Genomic DNA, 26,858 nt, shown 5'->3' with positions numbered 1-26,858 from the left:
ACATAGTTGAAGACCCAGGTTTGAAGGAAAAAAACAATCACGTTTGTGAACACCATGCTGTTCTTTCCACTGCTTATAGTAAGACAGGTGTGAATGCCCCAGAAACGTGACATGCAGGTCAAATTTCTCTTTATATAAATGGGATTTCAAATTACAGAAAGGCAATGCGGCTGTTGCAGAACATCATGTGTCCTACTCAACCTGCAATAGTTTTAAGGTGTTTCTATTTACATTTTAAATTGTAGTGGCATTAAAAATTCAGACTGTCAAAAATTCAGTCTCAAATCAGTCAACTTCGAGGTCTGTTAGGGGAGAAAGGAGGGACTCTTGAAAAGTTCTCACCAGTGGTAAAGACTGAAAAGGGACAACACTTGACATGAGAAAATCTTCCAAGATACAAATCATCAGTGAACCCATAAGGACTGCCTCCAAAGGATTTGAATCGAAAGATTTCCATCTCAGAAATGTTTCCCACCTAACGTGTTAGTAGGGGTATGGTACATTCCTGTAAAGTAAGAAATATATAAAATTCAAAAATAGGGCTTCCCTGGTGGCGCAGTTGTTGGGAGTCCACCTGCCGATGCAGGGGACACGGGTTCGTGCCCCGGTCCAGGAAGATCCCACATGCTGCAGAGCGGCTGGGCCCGTGAGCCATGGCCGCTGAGCCTGTGCGTCCGGAGCCTCTGCTCCACAACAGGAGAGGCCACAACAGTGAGAAGCCCATGTACCGCAAAAAAATAAATAAATAAAAATAAATAAATAAATGCACACAGTAAGTAAGCATAGTTGAGAACACAGGTAAGTAAGATGGCACTTTGGAAACATGAAGATCTTCTCTCTGTTCTTGGAATATAAAGGCACGTAGGCATGTGTCACATTTCCGATAAACAATACAGAAGTTAAGTCTTCCCGTGAACAATATAACTTTACCATAAAGAGTAAATAACTGAGTTTTGAAAACAAGTTGAATTTATAGACTAGCCAGGCTGTCTTTATGAGTGTAAGAAAGTTTGAGAGATTAATGGAAGACTGAACTGTAGCTTCTCTAAACACTAAAATGCCTTTTTCATGAGTGACATCACAAATGCAGTTGCTACGTACAGATGAGGTGGTTTGATTTACACATGTAATATTCTATAAAAGAGTTATGCAGATTTTTCCTTTTTGGCTTTATCTGTTAGGAATAGGGCAACTAAACCTCAGTCACCGAGTCTTGAGTGAGTGAGACTTTCTCCCATGAATACTAAAAATTATTTCAATAATTATATTCAGACAAGAAAAGACATGAACTTAAATGCCAAAGTGATTACCTTATTAACCACATCCAATCAAATAAAGCTGCCAATCCTTGTATATAATGTCTTTTATCTCATCACTTAAAATGACGAACATGGGATTTCATCTTTATAAACAAACAGTGGCATCGTGAGAAGGATCCATGTCATTCCAGGGCCCTAGATAGTAAAAAAACCTTCCACGGATTAAGTGCTTTAAAAGCAGGCCAGAGGCTGAGTGAAGTCTGACCCACTTACTAAGGTAGTAGAAATGTTACTGAACAGCATTTAATGAGAAAGTGATTGTGGTTACACCATTGGTCAAGTCCACTGCACAGACAAGTTTTAGCTCTGAGAATCTGTTATGTTTTTCAATATGCCAAAATGCACTCTCATTGGTTTCTTATTTCACTTCTCCCCAGGGGACAGGGAAGCTTACAAGAAAAGCAATATTTATGCAGAAGAATTCAGTAGTGAAACTTCCAGGGAATGAACGATGTATGTTGGCCAGTGAAAAGGAAACTGTCTTCCCAAGATTCAAGAATAATCCTTGTTTACCCCATAATAGCTATGGATTTATCAAATGCACACACACACACACACACACACACACACACACAGAAATTTGCAGGGATCGTGACTGAGGAACCGAGTGCTGCCATCTTGCTGGAAAAATTAAATAATATGATTTGTGTTTCAAAACATTCTTTGATAGCCTAGAATTATCAAAATTAAGGATGGTAATAATCTGGTAATTAACAGCAATTTCTTTCATCACTACAGAAATGGCATGATACAAACAGCAGTGACCTATAATTTCTCTCACATGAGATTTGCATATATTATCACCATATTTGTAATTACCCCAGCAGTCACCCAAAATATCACTCATCGTTCGCTCGTAAGATGCCAGGGATGTTAAAGTAGACTGGATCCCCTTGTTTTCCAGAGCTATTGAACAAAAGGTCATTGCAAAAGGGAAAGCTAAACACAATGTGACATGAACAGTAAAAAGGTAATTAGCACCATTATCTCTTTCTTGCCAACTCTTGGGTAATAGAAAAGTATGCGTGTGTATATACTTATGTATATAATTTTTAAAAGCTAATTTATGTTGCCTTTTGTTGTTTCTACTGTAATTAAAACTGGAATTAAATAGCAGAGGGTTATGAAGTTAAACAAAATAAACAGTAACTGAATTCTAATGGAGAGTGATTCCTCTCTGGATCTATGCCTGAATCTTCCATCAGTGTGGAGGCGACTTATGAATGAACCCCTTGCTGCCAAGGAACTTTTTATCTCAGCCTCTAGCAGTCAGATTTCTAACTTCTCTAAGGACACTCTACTCCCTGGCTTCTTATGAAGTAGCCATTCAACCTCTCTTGCTGTGGAATAACAGAGTACAGGACTACCGTATCTTGAGTCACAACTTACAGCCTAATGTTACACATCCACGTTCTATTCACATTTCTAGAGCATCCATCCTACTACCATTAAAAGAAGATCGGCACCACCTCATTACATTGAAACTGAACATTGTAATAGGGAATAACATATCTGACTCCATATTAGATCTGTTTAAATTTTGTATTCTATTGCAAAACTTGTTCTCCTCAATATTGAGGAGTATCAAAAAGGGGGGAATTACAACCGAGCAGGGCCCTATGGGGCCTTCCCTGGACAGGCCTTCCCCCATATGCTCTGCTTTGGCTCCTCTCTGAAGTACCTAGATAACAGTATTTGATGCACATTTCCTGAGTTGTTTTACAGATGTGAAACACCGTCCACCCACCACCACCAAATGGAAGATGTTAACTACTTGATGACCATGAGCACATAGCCCCAGGCTTCCTGAAGCCTAAGGACTGATCATGTTAACCCTTGTGACACTGACACTGCCCTGTTACCTGACTACCAACCAATCAGAAAATTGTGCAGGAGCTGATCACACACCCTGAGGAACCACCACCCACCCTAACCTGTCTTTTAAAAATGCTTGGCTGAAACCCTTCAGGGAGCTTGGGTTTTTTAGAGCATGAGCCACCCCTCTCTTTGCATGGCCCTGCAGTAAACCCTTCTCTGCTCCAAACTCCCTTGTTTGGTTTCTTTGGCCTCACTGTGCATCAGGCACATGAACTTACACTAACAACATCATGTTATGTGAAGCCCCTTCACGTAGGTTTCTATCACCTTTGATAGCACACCTGAATCCAACAGGGCAGCATGGGTGTTACATGCCCACTTCAGAGGCAAGACAGCCTGAATCTCAACCTACGTGGTCTGCCTAACCCAAGACAGTCAGCGAGGGGTGGACTTTGGATATTTCATGGTTTTTATTTGTCCACCATATTTATGTCATCAAAAATTGAGTTAGAAAAAGAAATTGGACCGGATAAGATCCTTTATCATGATGACGATAATGACTTTCCACACAATAAAAACACAGATGTCACTATTTACAGAAAGTTAATGAAAGACAAGATTTCAAAAACTAAGGTGTTATTTACCTTAATTTTGTTTACGCATATGCCTAAGGTAATAAACATAGAACATAATGTGTTTCTTTGGTTGCCTGATTGGTTCACTTTTTAAAAAAGAAATAGTTTAGATGGCAAAACAAACTAAACAATATAAAAAAGCCAAACAAAGGAAAATAAGTCTTCTATCCTCATTCCCACTCTCATCAGAGCAACGCATCTTATAGTTACATATCCCAACAGAATAAGATCATACACACACACACTACCTGAATGTATGGAGGACATCATTTTATTTCAAACAAAAGGTAGCACACTACACAGTTTTCTTCACCTTGGTTTTCACAAAGCAATAGAGCCTAGATAGTTTTCACTTTAGTATATTAACCTGCTTCTTTCTCTTAAGCTCTACAAGGTTTCTATTTTACGGCTGTACCATGTTTTATTGAAACTGTACCTAACAAAGGAAAATTTGTGATATTTCTGCCATTGTGCTATTACAAATAATGCATCAATAAATATCTTTATGTAGACATTTTTGTGTAAGTATGCAGATACCCTGGAATTATGGTAGTAAATTATATGTATTTAAAATATCAGTGTTCATAAGTATGCAAACCCAAAGAACTTTGACCTTGCAATACAGCCTTTATTTATTGAGACTTCTTGAAATTGATAAGAAATGTAGTATAAAAGAAAATAAGTCAAATTCATATAAGCAGAGAGAACAGTGGTTGCCAGGGGCTGGAGGTGAGGGAAGGGAGAGATATTGATCAAAGAGTACAAGTTTCCAGTTACAAGATAAAGTCCTGGGGATCCTCAGGTGCAGCATGGTGACTATATAGTTAATAATAGCATATTGTACACTTGAAATCAGAGAGTAGACCTTAAGCGTTCATACCACACACACCAAAAAAATGGTAACTATGTGAGGTGATGGACGTGTTTACTTCATAGTAGTAATCATTTCACTTGTATTATATGTATGACAGACCATCACGTTGTACACTTGAAATATATACAATTTTATTTGTCAATTATTTACCAATAGAGCTGGAGAATAAAAGAAAGGAAAAGAAAGAAAAAATTCTCAGGGAGAAATGAGATTCAGAATTTTAATAGTTTAAGTGTAACCTGTCATTTTCTAATTTCACTTTTTACTTTCTTCCTATTTCCATTTAATATTTGAAAAACAATGATGTTGGAGAAAAAGTTTATCGCTTGTTTCATATACATACATATAAAATTTCTAATTGTGTCTATTAAACATTAATAAAAAACCCACATGGGGCTTCCCTAGTGGCGCAGTGTTTGGGGGTCCGCCTGCCGATGCGGGTGACGCGGGTTCGTGCCCCGGTCCAGGAAGATCCCGCATGCCGTGGAGCGGCTGGGCCCGTGGGCCGTGGCCGCTGGGCCTGCACATCCGGAGCCTGTGCTCCACGGCAGGGGAGGCCACGGCAGTGAGAGGCCCACGTACCGAAAAAAAAAAAAAAAAAAAAACCCACAAAATTACCATACAAACTTTGTTTTGATGTAAAAAATTATGTATATATGATTAGTAAATTCATTTTTTAAAAAAGTAAAACCTTCCTCTCTCACAGACACAGCTCTGATAGGACCTTCTCCAAAAAATAACCACTGTAAGATTCTTATAAATCCTTCTAGGTAAAATCTAGGGGGTGGGGGGGGAGTAAACATAGACAAATAATCTATATATGTGTATATGTATAAATGTATGTATTTTCACACACAATATAAAAGTATGTATATTATTCATAATTTTCGGTATCTTATGTTTCCATTTAATGATGTACTTTGAAGATATTTACATACCAGCACATACAGATCTACTTCCTTTTTAAAAGAAGTATCTGGTACACCTTTACATGAATAGTGAAGCATAATTCATTCATCCAGTTCCCTCTGAAGGACACTTTAATTGTATCAGTCTTATTGATACTCTAAACAATCCTTCAATGAACAATGTTCACTGGGATAATTTCTGTAAATATATCCATAGGGTAAATTTTGTATCAATGTACATTTTTATTTTTAATATATATGTTATCTACATATACTCCTGACAATGAAACATGAACCTGCACATTTCTCCAAATCCTCACTAGTACTTGGTATCATCAAATTTTGCATTTTTTTGCAAAGGAAAAAAATGACATTTTATTCTTGTTTAGATGTGCAATTAATCCTGAAAGAGTGTGAGATTCACATTTCCCCCCTGCCCCCGACACCAAACTACCAGTTCAAACCTCTCACCATTTTCTATTGGGTTGAATTTGATGTCCTGCTTAGCAAGTTCTTTGTCCCTTCTTCCTTCCAGAGTCATTTCTTTTCTAACTTTTTTCCATTTGGAATTTACGTTGGTATAGGAGTGAGGCAGGAATGTTGCTCCATTCTCCTCTATCTACACAAGCACTTAATGCTTTCCAACCAAACCATTGAGTAATATCCTTTTTCCTGAAGATCTGAAGTGGCACCTGTATTGCAAACTATATCCCCATACATATTTGGAACTACATCTGACCTCTCCATCATAGACATTCCTAGTATCCATGACATTCCTAACCAATGCTTCTCAACTCCCTGAGGTTAGGCCCAAGGACTTCATTTCCAGGCTGAGACGGGGAGAATAACTATGTGCCATTCTTCAGACTTGCTCATCCTGCTGTGAAGACTGAAGAAAAGCTCTATTTTGCAACTAATGCTGCTAGAACCTACAGGAGTCCACATGAGATTGGGTCCCTGAGAGAAACCTACCGCTGAGCCACCTGCTACTCCACTGACCGAAAACAAACTTAGAGCACGAGCAAAGAGAGAAATCTCATTGTGTAAGTGCCTAGGATTACAGGTTGTTTTTTTTATTTGTTTGTTTTGTTTTTTTAACCTAGCCTATTCCAGTTAATGCATTCTGATTTTCCTTGATTTATCTATTTCTTCCATGTGGTCAAATATACAGTTATAGTCATTTTTTTGGAAGTATCTTTCAGGTTATTCTCCTCTATTTTCTTCTCAGAATTTTTCTAGCTGGTCTTATTATACTTCTCAAGATAAATTTTAGCATTGTTTCAGGTTCTGAAAAATCACTATCGATATTTTCATAGGGATTAGATGGATGTATAAATTCATTTAGACAAAGTTGACACTCTTAATAGAGGTTCAAAGCAGTTTTCCACATAGCTCTTCACAATTTTTGTTATGTTTACATAGTAATATTTTAACTTTTAGGTTGCTTTTAGAAATGAGATCTTTCAGCTATATTTTCTGACTAATTATTGTTTATATAGCAGAAAGCAATTGATTTTTAGAACTGTTAATTTACTGATTTCTCTTAATCTTATAAATATTTCCCCACTCAATTGTTTCAGTGTGTTCCATGTAAATAATATCTCTGCAAATAATTCTTTCTTTTCTCTCCATTTCAAATATTTTACACCCTATTTCTCTTATCTAACAATATTAGCTACTATTTTTTAGAACAGTGGTGGGAAATAGTGTCACTAGAAACAAACTCAAAGCAAAGACAGACAAAATTGGAAAACACAGGGAAAGAAGAAGCAAAGGAAATCCACATATGAAACAAAAAATGTGAGCTTGGGAATTCATAGAAAAGACAAGGACTTGATTTAAATCTAGAGGAAACAGGCTTCATACTCATGAATTTTTAAGGTAATGGTTTATTTTTAATTGACACACACTGAAAAAGAAGAGGTAAAAAGGTACCAAAAGCTGGAGTCAATATAACGCAAAAGGATATACTCAGCACTGTTACTGTTAAAGCATATCTAATAAACTGTCTTTTAAAAAATTCCATTTAACTCATGTGACCCACATTATTTAACAATGTGTTTTGATTTTTTTCTCTCCTTAGTTTCTGACTCTCCTGGTCTGTGTCTCCTTCCTTCTTTGTCCATCTCCCTCTCCTTTTGCTTTCTCTATGAATTTTGGTGCTACTTCTACTTGCCTCCAATTAGCAGCTGTTTCTTTAACATTATGCCTTTTTGGGGAAAAAAAGAGTCCTGCTTTTTTTTCCCCCCTAATGCTTCCATTTTGAAACTTTCAATAATGTGGTTTTAGGCAGACTATACTCCCAGATTTGCCCTTGCATCGTGATAGAGAGCATTTCAGCCCTAGCCAGTGGTGTGCCCATGGAAACTGGGAGTCATTGTATCCTAGGAAACTACGGCAACCAACAGAGACAAACTGAAAACAGGCCCATTGTCATTATTTTTTTTAAACAAGTAAAAGATGTGAGTATTCTCTACAATGAATCCAACTGCCATTTGCCAAAAAGAAGATGCAATTCAAGTCAGCCCCAATAATTAGAACAATGGAGTATCTAAAAGTGCATATATATGATTTTATCCCTAATGCTTTATAGCAATCAACACTTAAGTTGGTTCCTAAAATAACCAAGATTATTAAACAGATATGATCAGCTGTTATGAGCAACCTCTAACACAGTGTTATTAAATACACTGCACCCTCCAATGTTTTAGCTGTTTATCGATATACACAGATAAGTGGTTGTTAATGTAGCACAAAGATGTCCAGAGAGAATTCTGATTTCTTCTGTGGCTCTATATATCTAAAATTATTTGAACAATGAATTTACATTCTTACCACTCAGTTTTGGCCTCTCCACATGCATTCAACATTTAGCCCCCAATTTTATTTACAATCTTCCTCAGACTCAACTCAATAGTTTAGCTGTCTAATCAAACCAAGTTAATGAGAAGCCATATAGGTCATCCATGTAGACATAGCAACTATTATTTTGACAAATGAGTTTACAGCATGAAAGCAGAACTCCCACTGCATTGCAGTTTGTCTAAGTTCATTTATTTTGCATATCACAGAAACTTTGCCTCTAAAACTTCTCTCCCCAAGAAAATCTGGGTCATACATTTCCTTTTGCCTTACAGAGCTGGGAGAAATGCTTACAAGAGTCTCCCTGTGTTTGTGTGTGCGTGTACACATGTGTATTAATGTTTTTAACCTTACCTTTTTTCTTTACATGTCATGTGACATTTATTAAGCTCTAGCGGCTCCCGGAAAACAAAGATGAGAGAAGAGTCTAGAGTATTATGGTGGCGCTTTGTAAACTGAAGGGTATACTCCCAAAAGTAGTGCTACACAAAGGGAAAAATCAGTAAGATCCTTAGTAGAAGCCAATGATAGTAAACAGCTATTATGTGTAGAAGCTCATGCATTTGATAAAATCAGGTCTATTCCTTGGTTAGAGCAGAAAATCAGAAAAGTTGAACATATGAGCATTTTTAACTTAAATTTTTAAAAAGTAATTCACAAATATTAATATGAGAACAAAGCCTTTCCTTTGATAACGAGCCCACTGATTAGATTTCCCTATCTTCTACCTTGGAATAATTACATTACCTATAATCTCAAGTTTTAGTTCTTTAAGGAACATTGAAAAACTTAATACCCTTGTAAAACGGTGTTAAGTATAAAATCTTTATAGATTTTTACTAGTTTCAACCTTTCACAATTTTCTTGCCAATATCTATTTTGGCAGCATTATTTATTAGCAACTTTCCTTTCCAAAATTTTATTTCATAGAAAATATTGTCTTTATTTCCAAACATTTGTATTGGTTTATATAATATTCCATTAAATTACATAAGTTTAATCACGAACAACTAGAATAAACAGGTTTGGGAGCAAGCACAATTGATCATTAATAATCAGGAGGGAGCAGAATTATGCAGACACACTAGGGAGTAGCCTACTATACATGAACACTCAGAGTAGAATGAAAAATAGTGTATGTTTTAGAGTGGAAATCAAAAGGTGTGAGTTGTGCTGACACTAGTAAAAAAAAAGAAAAATTCTATTGCACACACTCAATTTGAGGGTGGGAGGCTGTATAGGTGGTACCTCAGTGGTGCACAGGTTCCCATGTGAATGCAGGGACTGGGCCAGAACTTTGGCACATCAACCTGTTCTCCAGTTGATGCTTAATAAGCTTAGGAGACCATCATAAACACAAAGTAGGTAGTCCACAGATGTGTGTTCACAAACACCAAAATCTGTTTTACTCAGGTGTAGCTCAATAAGGACAAAATAAAGAATTGGGTCTATTCAAATAAAGTACAAGCCATGAAAGAAGAAATAATATTCTGAAGATTCAAAAGGAAAAAAGTGTCTTTGAAAAAATGGTCTGTATCATGGAGATAAAAATTTCTAAAAACTGTCTGGCTCACAATAATGCAAAATAAAGCTGAGGATAAAACTTTAAGAGATATAACAGATACATGAAAAAAGAATGCTTTGAGTACGTGGTGAGCTGGGCTCTGGGGCTGCCTGGGCAGCCCTTGGTAGGGGGCAGAGAGCTGGGCACAGGCAATATGGTCCTGGCACCCTATGAGGAGACGGTAGGAATGGGCCTAAAAAAAACTTTTTTAACAAATGCTTTTAATTAAAGTATTTTTAAGGTTTTTTTAAAAAGAATATTTTCCTAAGGAACTAATGTCTTAAAAGAAAAACACTGAAGTTCACTTTGGAGTCAACAAATAGAAAAAGAGCTTGTGAAAATTCAAATCTGAGACATAAAAGGAAAACCCCAATTATGTTTCCCAAATTCAGAAGAAAATAATAGGAAAAAAGTTTATAGACATAAAAGACAGAGAAATAAAAATAACTGGATAATTTGGGTTCCTAGAGAATAGAAGGGAATGAGTGGAACAAAAATATTCACAGATATAATAGAAGAAAATTTCCTGAGCTAACTAAAAGATCTGTGTAGGCAAAGTGAATGGCTCACTGCATCTCTGGGGAAAATTGTGTTCATACATATTGGTTTTGCCCTTCTCCACCTTATCCTATTCCTTTTTTATTTACCTAAAAAGAAGAAACAAAGCAACACTGCATATCATTTCTAGTATTATCTCATATAATGCTAAAAGTACTAGCCAATGAAATTAGAAACTAAGGTAAAGTAAATTATAGCCTTTATAATAATAATATAAAATTAGTAGTATTCTCAGATATGACATATCCTTGAAAAACTCATAGAATTAACCACCATCATCATAGTAAAATATTAGAACAGGTGACTGATTAAAAGTATAACACTAAAGTCAGACTGTTTTTTCAAATCCAAACTCTGTTATATACTTATCTCTAACATCAGACAATTTAATCTTTTCAAACTTTAGTTTCTTTATATGCAAAATAGATCTAAATTTGTACCCAACTCAAGAGTATTGTCAGAATTAAATTATATAATTGTACAAAATTCCTTGCCATAGTATTTCACACCTGAGTAGAGTTCAGTATGTTAGCTCTTACTAATATTAATAATTTCCTATATGCCAACAATAAACAGGTGGAAAATATGGGGGGAATATTGTTAATAAGTAACAAAAAATACATATATAAAAATATTAAAGTTTTGCTGAAAGGCGTAGAAGAAAGTGGAATAAATGTTGCACACTCCTGAACAGAAAGACATTGTTTTAAAATGTTATTTTCTCACTAAACTGCTGTAAAGTTTAACAGAATCACAATTCCAATGGGAACTTCTGAAGAAGATGAAAGATAATATTCATGATCATCTAGAAAAAAGAAATGCAAAAATAAACTAGAGCTTTTTTTAAAGATGAGAAATGAGGGGGAAATTATCCCATTGGTTAAAACATATTATAAAGCTAAAGTAATTAAAACTCAGTGACACAGTAAAAAAAAAAAAAAAAAAAAAGTAGAAGACATATCGCTAGATCAGAATGGAAAACCAATAAACAGGCCAAAAGTATATATATGAAAGTACTATTTCAAATAAAAAGAGAAAATGACAGATTATTTAATAAGTTATGCTTTAAAAAGCTGTCTATTTGGGGCAAAAAAGATTATTTACTTTAAATCTTACCCTAGAGTAAATTCCAGATAGTTTAACAATCTAAATATGAAAAGAGAACTATGAAATATTTTAAAACATACAGATAAATATTTATATAATATTTGGTGACAAAGTATTTTTTTCTTTCCAAAAATGTGACCATAAGCAGAAATCTTTAAGGAAAAAAACGAACTGATTTGACTATGCACAAACTAAATATACACACACACACAGAGTTTCATTTCCACTTAGAATGTAGAAAGCTGTACGTGAACATCACTCCCAACTAAACAGTGAGAAAGAAAACAGATAATCTACAAACCAGTAACTTTTCTGGAGCTGAACATGTCAGGCAAACAAATGAATAAAAAGTTCCAAAGAGGAGCTAGCCCTTCCTAGGAGAGGCAAAAAGTATCAACTGTTTCAGCTTTGACAGAGTAAGAAATAGCCAGCATACAAGCAGGTAAGAAGAAATCATCTGATATTGCTAAAAATTCATAAAGGCCAACTATGGGCTAGAATTCAAGATGAAATAGCTGGAAACTCCAGACTCATGGGAGGCTGCATTCTCTGGCTAGCTCCTTTCCCACAAAGAAGCCTGGATGCAGGGCGGGGGAGACAAAAGAACTCCGACCACCAGTGTGAGGCCAGCCTGTGGGAGGTGATCCACAGCTGCTGGGGGAGAGGCACAAAATATTACCGACTTCCCCTGTCCCTTTTCTCCTAAGAACTGAATGCTGGCAGAGGGCACAAACCTTTGTCCCTCCCATCCTCAGGGCCCAGGCAGTCATCCACTGCTTTCCAGGAGGGTCAGGAAGCCCTTCTTCCCACAGGATATTGCCAAGAATCTATTGCCATTGGACAAGGCATAGAAGCAAAATGTTCTGCCCTGGGGGAGGCACAGAGAACTCAACTCCCTCCTTACCACTGTCACATGTACCCACCCTGGCCTTTTATGTTCACATAACATAAAATTAACCATTTTAATGTATACAGTTCAGTGGCATTCAGCACATTTACAATGTTCTGCAGAAATCACCCTTATCTTATTCCAGAACATCTTCAACCTCCCAAAAAAGCTCTGTACCCATTAAGCAGTCACTCTCCATCACCCTAGCCACCATTAATCTGCTTTCTGTCTCTTTGGATTTATCTATTCTTGGTATTTTATACAAATGGAATCTTACACTATGTAGCCTTTTTTGTGTCTGTCTTCCTTTACTTAGCCTAATGTTTTCAAGGTTCATCCACATTGTAGTATGCATCAGTACTTCATTCCTTTTTATGGCTGAATAATATTCCAACGTAGAGATATACCACATTTTGTTTCTCCATTCACCAGTTGATGAACAATTGGATTATTTCTCCCTTTTTGACCTCAGCAATTTAGCACTAGCCGTTGCACTATCTGGAATCCTCTTCTCCAAGATCACTACAAAGCCAGCTCCTTGTCATTCGAGGTCTCAGCATAGATGTTATCTCTTTAAAGGAGTCTTTCCTGATCACCTTTCCAATACAGCTTTCCAGTCATTTGTTGTCCCAATCTCAACATAGCACTTCTCGCTATCTAAGATTACTTTGCATGCATTTCAGTTCCCCCTTCCGACTGGAATTATATCCTTATCTCACGTAAGAAGGGAACTTTCTGTCTTGTTTTACTCTGACACCCCCATCCCTTGAACAGTCCCTGGTACATAGTAGGCATTTCATGAATATCTATTACATGAATGAAAAAATAAACACAATAAAATACACAATGTGTTTTGCCTATCAGCTTGCCAAAAATCTAAAGAACACAGTGGAACATTAAGAAAAGAGCAGTGCTATACTGCTGGAGAGAAGTCAAAATGACAAACTTTCTTGAGGGCAATTTGGCAATAAGTATTTAAAAGCTGAAAACTGCACATTCTTCCGTGCCAGCCATCAATTTCTGTATATTTATACTGAAGAACAAGATTTCAAAGATGTGAGCTGAAGGATATTTTGCAGCATTTTAAAAATAGCAAGATGAAGAATATCTATAATACCCAGCCATAGGAAACTAGTCCTGCTACAGGGCATCAATACAAGGAACTCTACTGGCCATTAAAAGAGATGACATGTGTACGTATTTATTGGTGTGAAAATACATTCATGAATTTTTGTCAATTAAGAAAGCTGGTTACAAAAAAGTATAGAGAGAAGGATCTAATGTTGGTAAAAATTATGTATATGGGAATGAGAAAGGGAAAGTAAGAGACCAAAATGATTAAAGTTATCATTGGGCTATGTGATGGTAAGCAGGTTTGTTCTTTTGGCTCAGTTTTTGTTCTTAAGTCTTCTAAAAGTTTTATTATTATTGTAAAAACAAATGTCAATAAATAGGAATAACCTCAGGTGTATAATTCTTCTCTTGGAGACATAATCAGAAGTAAGGCATTTATCTGGGCATGTATATAATTTAAGCAAACACCAAATTGTGTAGGAATTTTCTGAATTTCAGAATATTTAGAGTCTCTGTATTGACGCTCACCATTATTAGCACCCTAAGTACGATGAATCATTTTTCCTCTTAAAATTCTCCAGTTCTAAGGGGTGGGGGAGGGATGGACTGGGAGTTTGGGATTAGCAGATGCAAACTAGTATATACAGAATGGATAAACAACAAGGTCCTACCGTATAGCACAGGGAACTATACAATATCCTGTGATAAACCATAATGGAAAAGAATATAAAAAAGAATGTATATATGTGTGTGTGTGTGTAACTGAATCACTTTGACAACACTGTAAATCAACTATACTTCAATTAAACAAAACAAAGAAAAATTTTCCAATTCTAATAACAGCACATTATAACAAATTTTCCCACATTACACACAATCCCCTTATTGTCCAAAACCTTTGAATGTTATAAAGTCTGCTCATGATTTCACACCTCAGGGATCCTTTTGGATTCAGTCACTAAGCCACAGATACACAGAGCATATTCTAGGCATTAGGCCTATCCTGTCTCCAGGCCAAACTCAACTTAAAACTTTCTTTGGTAGACTAGAGTCTTACTTTCTGCTACACTTCACAGGAGGAAAGTACGTGAATACCCTTGCAAAACAAAACTCTAGAAGCCTGAAAGAGTTCAGCAGCTTGCAAAGACATATCTTTACCTCAGGGTGTAGTTTCAAAGGAAGAAGAGCAGCTCAAACCACAGTGTCCAGCTGGACCAGATCTAGACAAGTCTTAGTGTTTACAAGGTCAAAACAAGTTGACAAGGTTAAGTGTATGGGGGTGGAAGGGGTGGCAGCAGGCTAAAGGACCTAAGGAACTTGACCATTCTGAGCCACCAGGTTAGGACACTGGGAAACAAACCAAGACTGAAGCCTGGGTACAAAGTACACATGAACACTCTGGGACAGGAAAAGTCTATGGCCTGAGGCACATCTCAGGCAAGGAAAGGGGATGGGTTCACCTTTGGTCAGCGGAGGAAGGGAGGGAGTCATAAGTGATTTCTCCCAGTAGGGGCAAAGGAAGGCAAACATTGACACTGTAAATGACATAAAGGTATATAAAAACAGATCCCTGACCAGGTAATCACAGTCTAATTAGAAAAGAAAGACATACGCAGCAGAAATTTAAAACCTTACACGTAGTGAAAATGGGGTGAGATGCATTTTGATTTGGCAAGGAAGATTAGCTGGGGCAAGTCTTGAAGGCTGAATGCAATATGTATATTTTATCCTATAGATTTGGGGGAACCACTGAAGTTTTTGAGCATGGGAGTGACTTCACAAATGTAATGTTTTAAAGGGATGGGTCTGATTGTACTGGGTATGGAGAGAAAGATGTTTTGTTTTTTTGTTTGTTTGTTTTGTTTTGTTTTGCGATATGCGGGCCTCTCACTGTTGTGGCCTCTCCCATTGTGGAGCACAGGCTCCAGACGCGCAGGCTCGGCAGCCATGGCTCACGGGGCCCAGCCACTCCGCGGCATGTAGGATCCTCCCAGACTGGGGCATGAACCCGTGTCCCCCGCATCGGCAGGCGGACTCTCAACCACTGGGGAAGCCACCAGGGAAGGCCACCAGGGAAGCCCTAAAAGATGTATTTTTTAAGCACAATTTCTCTTTCCCCCGTTTGGGCTTTTCTATCTTTCCTTTGGTGTTTTGAGATTCCAGGCTCTGCCCTTTCATATGCATAGCATTCCAGCATCACAGGGCCTTGATGTTCCAGAAAAGAATATAGTAATAAAAGCTGCAGGTGTGATGACAGCAGTAACAAATATTTTGTAACCAAGTAGAGCCATGGTTGAAAACAAACTTCAAATTTATTTAGGGATTTGCTAGAGGTAGACAGAATCTGTGACTCTTCACATCTCATTTTCAAAGTTCAGGGACCCTAGCCACTAATGGGCAAATGCCCAGAAGTAACCTTAAAACATTTTATCCCTTGTTGTAAGAATAAGGGAAGCCAGAGAATCACAAGAAAGATTCTTTGCAGTGACACTAACCCAAATGTGAGTTAACTACATCTCATTAGGATATTTCTCTAGAGAACCAAGCAATAGACCTCACAAAATGTAATGTCACTGGCCATCTTCTGTACCACTTGAGTCTCGAGAATACATTTTTTTAAATTTATTTATTTAGTTAGTTAGTTTTGGCTGCGTTGGGTCTTCATTCCTGTGCCTGGGCTTTCTCTAGCTACGACAAGCAGGGGCTACTCTTTGTTGCGGTGCGCAGGCCTCTCGTCACGGTGGCTTCTCTTGTTGCACAGCACGGGCTCTAGCCGCGCGGGCTTCAGTAGTTGTGGCACGTGGGCTTCAGTAGTTGTGGCTTGCGGGCTCTAGAGCGCAGGCTCAGTAGTTGTGGCGCATGGGCTTAGTTGGTCCGCGGCATGTGGGATCTTCCCGGACCAGGGCTCAAACCCGTGTCCCATGCATTGGCAGGCAGATTCTTAACCACTGCGCCACCAGGGAAGCCCAGAATATTTTTATTAAAAACAAACAAACATACATATCCTCATCCCAGCATTGTATGTTGCATCTGATGGTCAGCTGCTGGAATTCCCATCAGTCTCCGATGTCTTTCTCTCTGGGATTCTGTCCATCTTCCCTTTTATTTCAAGTATCTTTCAGACTCCTAGACTTGTTCTGTCCTATGCCTATGACACTGCAGGGTCTCAATGTTCCAAGACGTAGTAACAATACTGTCAGGATGACAATAGAAACAGTCATCAGTAATGACAACTGTTCTCTACACACACTATCACTACACATCACTAATTGCAACATGATTGCAAAGCTCTGGGGCTTGAAGGAGGCAAGAGGATGAGGTCATCCAGAGCATTCATCAGTCTCTCTAATTGCTAGCGTGCAGTTCCAAGGTTTCCAATAGAAGCCCTCTTTTCAGGATTTTATAACTTGGCACTGGTGATCCACTGTCGACTTAAACTTGAAAGGCCCCAGGTATAGGAACATAATCAGCTCATTCTGAGTTATATTAAAAAAAGACAGAGCACCAAACATAAACTCCAATCGTTCATAAACGGCACTGTTTAAAAGTGACATTTTACAAGTGACTATTCCTCAGGTGACCATTCTACCATCAGTGCCATGGCTATCACCATTCATCCCCCACAGAGAATTCTGGAAAGCAGGAGCCACACACACTGGCAAATCACCTCTTGGGCTGTTGGGGAGAACATGTGATTTCAGGCCAGATCTCCATTGTTTCAGGCACATGAAGATTATCTACTATGTATTAAGGATTTTATTACTATTTAATTTTTCAAAATGTGTATTTGTACCAGCAATCTGATTTCAAATGCATTTTGTAGGGGTTTCAGCACTTTTCTTCCCTCATCAGTGCTGGTCCCCTGGTGATGACTGGAGGCCACAATTAATCAACCAGCTGCCCTTGGCTAGCCTCTGCTCGGGGTGTTCAAAGCCCGTCAGACGATTCTCCACATGTCGTTATCATCGCTAAGCAACAACTGGCTAGAACTGACCCTGCCTGAGTGAAGCGAATGGCATATCAGAATCTTACAGAAAAGCATTGTCGTGCAGAGACCTAGCCAACCACCTGAGGAAAGAAAAAAATAATAAAGCCATGCTCATGAAAATAATGACAGTAGGGTCTATTTCAGGATACACATGTGAAAAAGAAAGTCTGCAGAAAGTCTGCAATTCCCCACTACCAGGTACCAGTCAAGCTGACCAGGGTACATTTTCTTAGCCTACACACATTTATTGGTCATTTTACACCCAGGCAGAATTGTGAAAAATCAGGACAGAATTCCCATCTAAAGGGGTTCATAATGTAGTTATAAAGATACTACTATACAGGAAATAATCCATGAAACATCAAGATAATTATTAAATGTTAATTTGTGAGAGTGGAGAGGAAAGATGCACAAGGCTGGAATAGTGAGGGAGGCCTGGATGAAAGGTGGGATTCTGATGCATGGAGCAAGGAGCAGACACTTTCCAAATGAGAGCTGCCTGCTTAGAAAAGGTAAGAGACGAGTATGTGTGGGGTGGAGGTGTAGCTTTCACCCCACGGAGCACCTAAGTGAAGCACCTGGATGTCACTGTCACACAGTCAAAGGGCTGCTGCATTCTGACATCCGAAAGCCGGTTAGAAATGGAGACACTCGGGCCTTGTCCCAGACGTAATGAATCTGGATCTGCATTTGTACAAAATCCACAGGGCATCCTTACACACATTCAAGTCTGCTAAGGGTCCCTATGGACCACTGAGAACAACTGGGAAGTGTGGAGTGGGAGTGGGGGGGTGCACGTGGGAGGAGACAGGAGAGCTGAATTCACCGCCCAGTTCATTCACTTATTTGCAGAGAGAACTTGGAAAATCATTTAACTTGATAGGGCCTCAGTTTCCTCATCAACAGAGTAAGATTGACTAGAAATGTTCATCAGAATTCCATAACAGAAGAATGCTGACTGTCAATCAGTCTTACATGAAGCCTGAATGTGGAAGACAGTTCCAAGTCAAGCGCCCACTCATCCTACATAAAACGCACCGTGACACCAAAATCAGAGGGCTGTGTATTAATGCTGCAAAGTACTATTTTTGCTGATTTTTGAGGAAACATCTTGGAATTCTTCTGTTAATCAGAGAGAAGCAGATATAGAAGAAACAGTAGGGAAAATGCCAGGCGATACTTCCGTTCTACGTTAGGGTACTTCCAGCCATATTTTCCACCTGGGGTTATATATCAACTTTGTTATCCACTTCAGATAGACAAATATTTATTGAGTTATTATTTTGCCTAGAGCAAACCCATGTTCTAGAAAAGAGTTAACCTAAATATTAAATATAAACATAAACACAGATACACATGTGTTTTAGAATGTGGCTGTCCCGGGGGGGAAGGACATTAGGAAACCCACACGTATTGAGCATATACCAAGTGCCAGGTTTGGTACTTAACACTTTCCATGAATTATCTCATTTAGTTTACCAGCAGCCCTACAGGAAAGTGCTATTATCATCATTTTAAAAGAAGGACACAAAACCAGAAGTTACTTTTCCCAAAATCACACAGAGAGAAAGTGATGGAGACACCCTTGGATCCCAAGTCTCTCTTTCTCTCTAAGCCTTTTCTTTAGCTTCCAACTCACGCTGATGTCAATAAACCTAACCATCAAAGGGGAGAGGATTACAAATTTCCCCACCAACAGGGCACCATGATTGCCTCCAACAATTCTATCTAAATCAGTGGTTCTCAGACCTGGTTGGATGTAAGAACCACTTGCAGAGCCTCTGAAAATCCAGATGGGTAGGCTAACTAAACCCCAGCCCAATTAAATGAGACTCTCTCCTGCCTCTGCTCCAACGGAACCCAGGTTTAGCTCTCAGAGCCCCAGGTGAAGTGATATGGAGACTGAAGATCTCAAAGATTAGTTTACTTTCTAACTAGGAAAACTTCTCTAGAGAAAGCTTTACCAGGGTCAATGACTACATAGACAATTACATACACCTCGGGAGCTAGGCAGGCTAGGAAGCCCTGACTTTTCCATCTAGTTCTTCAGATCAAAACATTCCATTTTAGAACATTTTCTAAGACTTTCTAATTCAAGTATAAATGTCTTGCACTTTTAACTAACCAAGGGAACACACGCGAATAGGTCAGGGAGCTGTCTGGCTGAGCCTCACTTGAAAAGCAGTTTCAAAATGAACTGAGTCCATGCCAGCTGTTGCCACATCTGCCAGCTCCTGTTTACTCCCTTGGCAGCTGCCACCAATACACACGTTCAGTGTCTGAGATCAAGAGGGTGCCCACCGGATTCTGAAATGCCAAGAGAAGGAATCAGAGGATGGACAGCAGGAAAGATGGTACGCTCTAAAACCTGAGCACCTTCAAAGCATGATCTCTGTCTCAATTAAAGCATCACTTGGCATTGATGGATAAAGAAAATCTTAATTCAGGGTTATAGAATCCAGTTTACTTTTATATGTCATTTTTAAATCACTTGTATCTACATTTTCAGCAAGAGTTCTAAGATTTCTCATTGAATTCTGTGATTAGATTTCCATTGTCTCATTCTCTAAATTTATCCTGGTTTCAGTGAACCATGCCTATCTGTTGACACTCGTTTTCTTGTGTTTTCCTTTGCTTTTGGTCAGCCGGATCCACTTTCAAGCACTCTTCCGGGAAAGGGCATGCCGTGTTCTATCCTTTAAATCTAGCAGGGGCTGGAAGACCCTAAAGAATAGGCTGCTTAAAATCTGGAGGACGGTATGCCGGTACAAAGACTGTGAGGCAGACAGGGATTATTCAATTATCACCAGATGGTGACTTCGAAAACAAATTCCCAAGAGGGGCCTCCAGAGAGGGGAGGTAAAAATGCATGTAAGGTTAACCGTGAGTGTGGCATTGCCTCATTCAGAGAGAAGAGAATGTTCCCAGCATCAAACAAGAGAATGGGCAGGCTGACCTAACTCCAATGGCCACTTTGTCCTCAGAGAGTCACAAAGCACTCCTCTCAGAACCCCACCAGTTCAAGACCTGGCTCCAACACACACCAATTACATGGCCCTTGCAAGTTACTAACAGTCTCTGAACCCATTGTTTACGATGGGATTGTAGTAAGTTATCTCATAGGGTTGGTATGAGGTAATGCTTAGAACAGGGCCTGGCCTATAGTATATGCTCAGTAAATCACAGCTTATTACTTCTGTCAGTATGTTCCAAACAATTCATCCCTCTAGGTCTAATCTACGTACATATGACAAGTTAAAGTACTGGTGGTCTACTTATTCCCAATTATCCTTGGAAGCTAATGAGGCAGTAATTTTCTGAAGACCACTAAGTTGAATGTAACTTTGTTTGGGAAAAGAATCAGAACAAAATAAAAGAACTCAGAAAGCCCGTCGTGTGTGCACAGGTCTCTGGGAACAGCCTCTGCTGACCGTTACTACACAAGCAAAAGCAGTCTCAATCCTTTCTCACTCTTGCCACTGGTGTGTGTGCTCTCCCCTCACCCACATTCTTCTCAATGCAGCTGCTTTCTTTGGCCAAATCGGCCAACTTGATGGGTATGTTCAAACGAATGGATCAAGAAAAGATTATAACCACGGCACAGACACGCTTTCAACCCTCAGCATTTATGCATTTAAGCCTTCAGAGCTTAATCAAAGTTTTGACTTTTTATAAGAAGTGTTTGATGAAAAATGTACATATGCACTGGGTCAAATACCCTCAGTGATAAAACAAAGCCCCAATTCTCTTTTGCTTAACAAAGTATTCTTAGCAATGAAAATCAATTTAGTGCTGCATTAAAGTATGAGGTAATAATGGTATAAATGAATCAGACTGATATTTTGACCAAGTAACATTTTTATTATTGTTTAAGAATATTCATAGGTAATATATAAAGGAAGCAAAAGTGGGTCACCAACTTGTCCTTCAAAAGTAATCTTTCATAAAACATTTAGATAGACCCACTGCATTTTAATGAGGGGCAGTACTGTACTGGTTAGTAATGGAAACCTGGGTTCAGATCTCAGCTCTGACACTTACTGCTATGTGACCTTAAGTGAGGTAATGACTCTCTGGGGCTTCTCTCTAAAATTGGGACAATGATACTAGTACTACCCTATAGAATTGCTTTGATATGAATTATCTTTAAATGAGTTAATTTGAAGCACTTAGAATGGTGCTTATTAATGCTATTTCAGTATTGGCTTTCATTGTTATTTCATAAAATATTGAGGAAGTCAGTCTTTTTTGGAGATGAGTACTGCTGTAGTATTGGCTTGGGGTGGTGGTGGTAGTTCCTTCTTAAGATATAAATAACCACAATCCCTCTTGGGCTGGAGTTCACAATCATGATTTCTTCTCTCAACTCCTAGATCATTTAGAAGGTTTATTTTTCCATCTATCGTTTGCTGTTCTGTATGTTTTTACTTCAATATTTCGATCTCAAAGACACTCCAAGCTTTTTCAAGGAAGCATGACTTTTTGGTTTCCTAAACCCTCTAACATCTAGTACAAAGTAATGCGCTCTACAAATCTTCGGATGGCTGGATGAATAAGCCTTATTCATTGCTAATTAATATATTTGTAGATAATTTGGAATGAGCCCATAGGTTCATTACCCAATTAATTGATAACCTAAGACTGTTAGCTTCTTGAGAACAATTTAGGTCACAGACACGGGTCCTCGACAAGTACGTAGGTACCTCCACGATCAACTTTCTACTTTCTAGCCTTCTTTATCATTTTAATCTTAGTAAAACTAAACTGCTTATATTTTCCTAAACATATCAGAATGTTTATACCTCTGTACTTTTGCTCCTACCAATTCCCTTGACCTTGTTCTATGGATAACTCAAACTCATCTTCTAACTCAAAATAAGTGACCTACTTACGTAGAAGAAGGTCATGTTAAGTGATATACCTTTAACTAAGAAACCTTCCGTAAAACTTAAGTAAACCAGTTATCTATTTTAGTGTAACAACCACACTGAAACTTTTAGTGGTTTAAAACAAGATCGTTTTCATTATTTCTCATGTTTCTGTAGGTTGACTGGGCTAGTTGGATGGTTCACATGCAGAATGTCCTCTAAGGTTGCAATCAGTAGGGCAGCAGTCACGCAAAGGTCCAACTGGTCGGGACACTGAAAATAGCTCTTTCTCATGGCCGACAGCTAATTCTGGCTGTCACATGGGAGTTCACCTGTGGCTGGTGATGAAAGCACCTGTACATAGGTTCACTAGGTGAACTGAGATTCTCACATCACGGCAGATGGGCTGCCCAGAGGGTACACTGCAAGCGTAAGCCTTCCCAGACAGGAAAGGCAAGCTGCCAGTACCTTAGTCCTAGAGCCCAACCAGAACCAAGGGCAGGGAACAAAGACCCCACCTCTCAATGGGAGGAGTGCCAAAGAATTTGTAGCTGTCTTACCCGGCAAAATAGCATGGTATTCATGTGCTCCTTTAACAATCCACATATACCTATTTTTAACATGGATTATGTTTTAACTAGGATACTTAAGAGTATAACATCAAGGAGCTTACAGTGAAAGAGTCTAAGTGGCTAGCACTGTGCTGGATACAAATTAGATCACAGCCAAGTGATCAAGAGGGAGGTTAGTTCAAGGGCCAGAGAGCCTGGTGTGGAAGCTCCTTGCCTCTTTGTTCCTGGCAATATCACCTTGATCGTGTCACTTAGGAATAAGAACCTGAGGCTCAAAGTAACTAAGTTTTATATTTAAGTGAATTCATGCTTAGCTTGATGCCAGGCACCAAATACGCCTCTTATAAATGGTAAATACTACCTTCTCCTAAAATGCTTAATATGCTTTTTCAAGACTCATCTAGCCCTGGTCATATATTTATTAGCTAGCTGTGTTCTCACACTTATGTGAGGACACAAGCTTTCTTCAAATATTTGAAGAGCCCTAAAACAACTGCTGTTTTATATGAACAGCTTAATCATCTTTTGTATTGCTCTGAGATGTAGAAATTACAGGCAGGCAGATTTAATCTCAAGGTAAGAACTTGTAGTCATTTCCTCATAAAGATCCTCTAAAACATAATGAGTTTCCAATCACTAGAAATGCTTAAGTGAGACCAAATGATTATCTTCAGAAAGAGATTAGACTCATGATCTCAAAGGTTGCTTCTAGTCTAACGTTTTATGAATTAGGATTAAGTACTTTCAATTTATTCCCTTTTGGAATAGAGCTTCCCCCTTTTCCCATGCACCATGGTCAAAGGAATCCTTTCTAATGGAGCAGAGGGTTTTCAAAAGTCATTTGAAATAACTGAATAAAAAACAGAACCAAAGTAAAAAGCATTTCTTGAACTTGACCTTAGTACTCAGATTCCCAAGAGTGTATCCAAAATAATGAGACATTCTTCTTTAAAAAAAAAAAAAAAAAGGAAACCAAATACCGTATTCTAACACATATATATGGAATCTAAAAAAAAAAATGGTACTGACAAACATAGTTGCAGGGCAGGAATAAAGATGTAGACCTAGAGAATGGCCTTGAGGACATGGGGTGGGAGGGGGGAAGCTGGGGAGAAGTGAGAGTAGCATTGACATATATACACTACTGAATGTAAAACAGCTAGTGGAAAGCAGCAGCATAGCAGCACAGGGAGATCAGCTCGGTGCTTTGTGATGACCTAGAGGGGTGGGAAAGGGAGGGTGGGAGGGAGGCTCAAGAGAGAGGGGATATGGGGACATATATATGCATATGGCTGATTCACTCTGGTGTACAACAGAAACTAATACAGTTGTGAAGCAATTATACTCCAATAAAGGTTTAAAAAAAAAAAGATCAACTTTCTCTCTATGCCTGGGCTCTTCAGTTGTAGACTTTATGGTAATACATGGCTACAAAAATCCTGTGCAACCTTGTCTTTGTGAGCCAATTTCCATATCACATACTTACCTGATATCATGTTTCTATTCAGAAGCTCACACGAAGCAGACAAATGCTGGGTCAAAACCCTGAATTCACAAGAAGTTATTTAGAGGGAAGGGATTAGGGAGTCCCTGTCAGATGTCATTCAACTCTCAGAAAAACCTTCAGTTCTAGTTCTTCCCATGGAAAACATCAGATAATTTTCATTATTTGTTATTGTGCAGAAAAAAAATGCTAGATATCCAATACGGTTCCTACCAAACTAGCTCTCTAATGTGGTATGTTGGATGCCATAATGGAATGTTTTTAATCAGTTCCCTTTGGAGGTCACTTGGTTACTCAGAAGCATGTTGGTACATGTCTCTATAGGAAGGAGCAGTAGTTCTTGTCATCCATCAATCAGGATATATTCTTCTTTGACAAGAGACAATAAACAAAATATTTTCAAAATTAACCACAATCACTTATAGAGCTTGATGTTAAGAAGCAAAGCAATAATTTGCAGTTTCAAGCAAAGACTTCAAAACCATCACAAATGAAATGCACCGAGTTTCTTCCCATGCATTTGACTTCAAACTTGGAGAAAATGATAAACATGACATGTACTCTCTCTTCTTTATGCCTAGCTTTACTTATTCATGTGGATTAATTTTGATGAATGGATTAAATTTCTCTGAGTTATATCTTGTCTCTCTTTGCTTACAGCTTACTTCAGTCAAAGAGTTTAGGGATATAGATTCTGATTATCCTCAGCACTGGGACAAATTGTATTAGCTACTTATAAATAGTCAGGGAAAACAGAGAAACCTGCTTTTTCACTTTGCTCATTTGCTGCTCTCTCATCCATCCTGCTATGAGTTTGTCAGTCTAGTTTTTGCCCTTTTTATAGCCATTTCATAAGAAGCCCTACTTATTTTGATAAACCTCTACAGCAATTTATATGTATAAAAAACACATAGTCAGACTTTTATTATTAAATAGAACAGATTTAAATACCATTACAAGGAAGACAATTGCAGAAACACACCATTTGATTGAGGTAGTTGTATGAATGTACCTAAAATAAATTGTTATTCTTGAGAAAATAACCATCTCTCCAAAATTAGAGTCCAAAATCTTGTTATAGTTTGTTGGTGTTCATGCCTCTAGGAAAGCTGACCACAGGCCTGTCAGGATACATGTCTGGTGAATGAACCATTGAATACGCTCTCCAGGGAAGTAGTAGACACACTCTAGAAGATTCCCATATAGAAACATTTTAGTTTTCAACTTTTCTTTGCACTACTGAAAGTACCACTAATTGACACAGAAGACTATTTAAATAACTATGCTTAATTGTGCTATTAATATACACAATCTGTGATAAATGCATATTCAGTCCAAAATGGTTGTCAGCTACTGTTATCCCTTCCCATTTTCTGATATAACAGGTATAAAATCATTGGGACAGATCAAACTCTTAACACTGGGGGAAAAACTAGTAAAAATTAGAAGAAAGAGCTATAAAATCTATGGAGTGAATTTGGATTAGTTATTGGCAACGGACACAGGCTTCCCAAGCAGAAAGCAATCTGATTCACCAGCTTGAAAGCAGTCAGGGAGACTCTTGGTTGGGCTATTCTTTTGCCTGTCCCCTAACTAGGTAAACCAGCTCTGTACCAGTCAGTTCAGCCACTGTCCCACAGCCAAGAGGTGGCTAGAGAAGTACCATCTAATAGAAATCCCTCTTATAGCCACTGGACAGTTTCAACAATCTCATAATAATAAAATAGGAAGCAAAGGGAAGAAAGGGTCATGTCCCCTTATGTGTGCATAGGTTTAATTCCTGAAGAGTACTCAAAGAATTGGAAAGTCAAGAGTTTTATTCAAAAGCCTCACAGCAGGACATTCCTGAGACAATGTATTTTCAGATGTGCTGCTGGATCAGACTGCCAAAGAACTGGTATTAACACGGGAAAGAAAGTTGTTATTATGTCCATTGGCAAACACTGGGGCTGCAGATATTCTCCCTCGTTCCAGGATGAATAAGCAAGAAAAGAGCAAAAATAAAAAGATACTTAAGAAAATATACATTAGGACAATGAGAGGAATATCATCCTGAAAATTCAGAAGATTATAATGGCTATTTGTTGGGTTTGACTACCAAAGATCTAATTCCTCTCCTTAACAGATCCCCTTAACATTTGAGGAATTAATACCTTCGTGGCAGAAAATGTGTTTGGGGGCCCTGCTGGTCCCTAGCCAAGAGGCAAGTTATGACTCAATTAAGATAAATTAGATACTCTTGCCTGGTATTTCTATCTTCGAAGGGTGGTTGAAATTTCCATCCCTGCCATCAGTTGATGGCTCCTCCCATCAGCCTG

This window comes from Monodon monoceros, unplaced genomic scaffold (assembly GCF_005190385.1).
Source record: "Monodon monoceros isolate NGI ecotype Baffin Bay Population unplaced genomic scaffold, NGI_Narwhal_1 Super_Scaffold_12, whole genome shotgun sequence".
Lineage (NCBI taxonomy): Eukaryota > Metazoa > Chordata > Mammalia > Artiodactyla > Monodontidae > Monodon > Monodon monoceros.
The sequence above is the reverse complement of the archived record's forward strand: the minus strand, read 5'-3'. Positions refer to the sequence as shown.